We start from the raw sequence: 5,211 nt of genomic DNA, 5'->3' as shown, positions 1-5,211 counted from the left end.
TCCTCCTCCATTTCCTTCTTCTGCTTCTTCCTCCTACTCCGCCTCCTCCTCCTCCTGCTCTTCCTCCTCCTTCTCTTCCTACTCCGCCTCCTCCTCCTGCTTCTTCCTCCTCCTCTTCCTCCTGATCTTCCTCCTCTTCTTCTTCCTCCTCCTTCTCTTCCTCCTCCTCCTCCTCCTCCTCTTCCTCCTGATCTTCCTCCTCCTTCTCTCCTACCATGTGGTCCCAAGGAACAGGGCCCTCTGACTCTGTTCTATAGTGTTGCTGTACACCAGAGCCTGGTTACTATAGTGATAAACAAACTCTATGCCAGGCCAGTCTCTCGTGTCGATGCGGGTGGCTCGCCGTGTGTGTGAGAGTCACATTCACTGTTTAGGAAAGATAAATTGAAATAGGATTTATTCTGGAGTTGACTAATTGTGGAGATAATGTTTCAGCCCTGCCTGCCATGAAGTGACAGATCATCAATGTGTTTCTAATGACTGGACCGTGCCCAAACTCTCACATTAAAGTTAGGAGGTTTTACCTTCCTCTGGTGTGTGTGTGTGTGTGTTGTGTGTGTGAGTTGTGATGGACTGCTGTCACGTCGGTGTGAGTGTGTGTTGTGATGGACTGCGGTCAAGTCGTTGTGTGTGTTTTCCAGTACAGCCTCGATCGGTCTGTGATTCGTCTCCGTGTCTGAACGGAGGCCACTGCTACGAGAGAGATGGAGGCTACACCTGCGAGTGTAAAGACAGATACAGAGGGAAGCACTGTGAGAAAGGTAGTATGACCACATGCTTTTACCCCATTACCCTTGGGAAACATTTACCCCATTACCCTTGGGAAACATTTACCCCATTACCCTTGGGAAACATTTATCCCATTACCCTTGGGAAACATTTATCCCATTACCCTTGGGAAACATTTACCCCATTACCCTGGGAAACATTTACCTATTTACCCCATTCTCCTGTGAAACATTTACCCCATTACCCTGGGAAACATTTACCTATTTACCATGGGAAACATTTACCCCATTCTACTGGGAAACATTTACCCCATTACCATGGTAAACATTTACTCCATTACCCTGGGAAACATTTACCCCATTACCCTGGGGAACATTTACCTATTTACCATGGGAAACATTTACCCCATTCTCCTGGGAAACATTTACCCCATTACCATGGGAAACATTTATTCCATTACCCTGGGAAACATTTACTCCATTATCCTGGGAAACATTTACCCCATTACCCTTGGGAAACATTTACCCCATTCTCCTGGGAAACATTTACCCCATTACCCTGGGAAACACTTACCTCCCATTCTCTGGGAATTTACCCCTTACCTGGGAAACATTTACCCATTCCCTGGGAAACATTTCTCCATTACCATGGGAAACATTTACCCCATTACCCTGGGAAACATTTACCCCATTCACTGGGAAACATTTACCCATTCTCCTGGAAACATTTACCCCATTACCTGGGAACACTTACCTCCATTCTCCTGGGAAACTTTACCCCATTACCATGGGAAACATTTACCCCATTACCCTGGAAAACATTTACTCCATTACCATGGGGAAACATTTACCCATTACCCTGGGAAACATTTACCATCTTCTCCTGGGAAACATTTACCCCATTATCCTGGGAAACATTACCCATTACCATGGGAAAACATTTACCCATTATCCTGGGAAACATTTACCATTACCATGGGAAACATTTACTCGATTTACCCCCTGGGAAACATTTACTCCATTACCCTGTGAAACATTTACCCCATTATCATGGGAAACATTTTACTCATTACCCCTGGGAAACATTTATTCATTACCTGGGAAACATTTACTCATTATCCTGGGAAACATTTACCCCATTATCCTGGGAAATATTTACCCCATTACCATGGGAAACATTTACTCCATTACCATGGGAAACATTTCACTCATTACCTGGGAAACATTTACCTGTTTCCTGGAAACATTTACCCCATTACCCGGAAACATTTACCCCATTATCCTGGGACATTTACCCCATTATCCTGGGAAACATTTACCCATTACCATGGAAAACATTTACCCCAATTACCCTGGGAAACATTTACTCCATTACCCTGGGAAACATTTACTTCATTACCCTGGGAACATTTACTCCATTTCTGGGAAAATTTACTCATTACCTGGGAACATTCTCCATTACCCTGGGAAACATTTATCCATTACTGGAAACATTTACTCCATTCCCAGGGAAACATTTACCCATTATCTGGGAAACATTTACCCCATTACCCTTGGGAAATCATTTACTCCATTACCCTGGGAAACATTTACCCCTTACTCCGGGAAACATTTACTCCATTACCTGGGAAACATTTACCCATTACCCTGGGAAACATTTACTCCATTACCTGGAACACATTTACTCATTACCTGGGAAACATTTACCCATTACCTTGGGAAACATTTGCCCCATTACCCTGGGAACATTTACTCATTACCCTGGAACATTTACTCATTACCGGGAACATTTACTCCATTAACCTGGGAAACATTTCTCATTCCTGGGAAAATTTACTCCATTACCCTGGGAACATTTACTCCTTGGGAAACATTTATCCATTACCTTTGGGAAACATTTACCATTACCCTTGGAACATTTACTCCATTCCCTGGGAAACATTTAGCCTGTTTGGTCCTTTCCGGACTCCTAACTGGATCCAAACAGGGTTCTTCAAAGGGTTCTCCGATGGGGACAGCCGAAGAACCTTTTAGGTTTCTAGATAGCATTTTGTTCTAAGAGTGTACTGCATAATTCCCCTCACACTGATTGATGTGAATATGTTTCTCCTCCCCAGTCAGACTCAGTACCTGTGCCTCTGGCCCGTGTCGTAACGGAGGCTCCTGTAAAGAAGAGACAGGGAGTTCCTGTGTGTCTGTCCATACAGGTTCACTGGAAAACACTGTGAAGTGGGTGAGTTCTCTTCTCTCTTCTCTCTCTCTCTTCTCTCTCTCTCTCTCTCTCTCTCTCTCTCTCTCTCTCTTCTCTCTCTCTCTCTCTCTCTCTCTCTCTCTCTCTCTCTCTCTCTCTCATGCAGTCACACACCTACAGTGTTTCTGGTTACAGTAGAATTTGTTCATATTCATATTAGTAGGTCTGATTTGAGACTGAGTGTCATAAAAGCGTAGGGAAATAAATGGCAGTTCAAGGCCATGTGGCTCTTTCATCTGTTTTTCTTCTTCGTTTGTTGTACTGTGTCCACACGGCTGTAATTCTACAGTATTTCTGGAGGGCAGTCAACTATTGCAGTCATCTCCTGTACAGTATGAAGCCACAGCTGGTTTGGGACAACTTACAATCATTTCTTTTGATGAAGCCCATTTAATGTTTAATTAGATGAAGCAACTTCAAAACACACACACACACACCCACACACACACACACACACACAACACAAACACTCATGTACACACTCCATCACCACACACACACAAACACTCATGTACACACTCCACTCACACGAAAACACAACACACACATCATGGTTTACTGGAATTCATTGTGTGTGTGTGTGTGTGTGTGTGTGTGTGTGTGTGTGTGTGTGTGTGTGTGTGTGTGTGTGTGTGTGTGTGTGTGTGTGTGTGTGTGTGTGTGTGTGTGTGTGTGTGTGTGTGTGTGTGTGTGTGTGTGTGTGTGGTGTGTGTCTTGTGTGTGTGTGTGTCCAGGGAGGCCAGACCCGTGCTCCTCCAGCCTGTCTGAACGGAGGAACATGTTTCCACTACATCGGGAAATACAAGTGTGAATGTTCCGGAAACCTTCCGCGGGAGACACTGTGACATCGGCAGGGGATCAGCACACGCCACAGCAGGTCAGCACACACACACACACACACACACACACACACACACACACACACTTCAGTGGGAGACACTGTGACATCGGCAGGGGATCAGCACACGCCACAGCAGGTCAGTCAATCAGCAAACAGATGTGTTTTATTAAAGTCATTTTTTTTTTTCCATAGAAAAAGTCACAAAGTGCTTTATACGGTAACCCGGCCTAGAGCTAAAGGAACAATCCTATTCAGAAGGAAAAGCTTCCTTCGAGAAGGACGAGATCTTGAGAGGAACCAGACTCGGAGGGACACTGTCATTTCGCAGCGATGCGCCAGACTATCAGACGCAGTGCAATGAATAACACGCTACAGTTTTAATGAGCCAAATGTGGTTACGTCGCCTCCTCGTTGTTTTCCCTGAGCGGGAGATGGGTATGACGGTATCCCTCTCAGCTCAAAGAAGTGATCCTCCCTCAAGATGACATTTAAACAGCTGTCTATCATAATAATCATCTCAGCGCTGCCAAAGCCACATCGCCGACGTCTGTAATGTCGAGGAAGACGTGTAAAACCCTGATGACTGATGACTGGGGGGGGGGGGCAGGAAACGGATAAATCTGGACGAACAATGCATGTCTCTGTTACTATGCTCTGTCATTGTAGTGGGTCACGTCTCTGTTACTATGGCTCTGTCATTGTAGTGGGTCACGTCCTGTTACTATGGCTCTGTCATTGTAGTGGGTCACGTCTCTGTTACTATGGCTCTGTCATTGTAGTGGGTCACGTCTCTGTTACTATGGCTCTGTCATTGTAGTGGGTCACGTCTCTGTTACTATGGCTCTGTCATGTGTAGTGGTCACGTCTCTGTTACTATGGCTCTGTCATTGTAGTGGGTCACGTCTCTGTTACTATGGCTCTGTCGTTGTAGTGGGTCAGTCTCTGTTACTATGCTCTGTATTGTGGTGTAGTGGGTCACGTCTCTGTTACTATGGCTCTGTCGTTGTAGTGGGTCACGTCTCTGTTACTATGGTCTGTCATTGTAGTGGGTCACGTCTCTGTTACTATGGCTCTGTCATTGTAGTGGGTCACGTCTCTGTTACTATGACTCTGTCATTGTAGTGGGTCACGTCTCTGTTACTATGGCTCTGTCATTGTAGTGGGTCACGTCTCTGTTACTATGGCTCTGTCATTGTAGTGGGTCACGTCTCTGTTACTATGGCTCTGTCATTGTAGTGGGTCACGTCTCTGTTACTAAGGCTCTGTCATTGTAGTGGAGGTTAGACTGTCCTCTTATTTGGTCTCAGTCGGTGATTGGTCGGCCAATGATTCATTCTGTAGCTGTGTTGTCGTGTCTCTCTGTCTTCCAGACTGGACTGTGGTCCCCCTGC

At 45.4% G+C, this 5,211-nt stretch overlaps 1 long non-coding RNA gene across 1 annotated transcript; it reads left to right on the top strand.

Annotated features, from left to right (window-relative positions):
- The first annotated feature begins 580 nt into the window (after nt 1-580).
- On the top strand, nt 581-3,850 carry LOC112077519 (uncharacterized). Its single transcript, XR_002895428.2, has 3 exons — nt 581-761; nt 2,846-2,961; nt 3,714-3,850. It is a non-coding gene; the product is annotated as an uncharacterized lncRNA (long non-coding RNA).
- Nucleotides 3,851-5,211: the final 1,361 nt, after the last annotated feature.

Source organism: Salvelinus sp. IW2-2015, unplaced genomic scaffold, assembly GCF_002910315.2.
Source record: "Salvelinus sp. IW2-2015 unplaced genomic scaffold, ASM291031v2 Un_scaffold4645, whole genome shotgun sequence".
In the NCBI taxonomy this organism is placed as follows: Eukaryota; Metazoa; Chordata; class Actinopteri; order Salmoniformes; family Salmonidae; genus Salvelinus; species Salvelinus sp. IW2-2015.
Note: the sequence above shows the minus strand (reverse complement) of the source record. Positions and strands in the feature narration are given on the sequence as shown.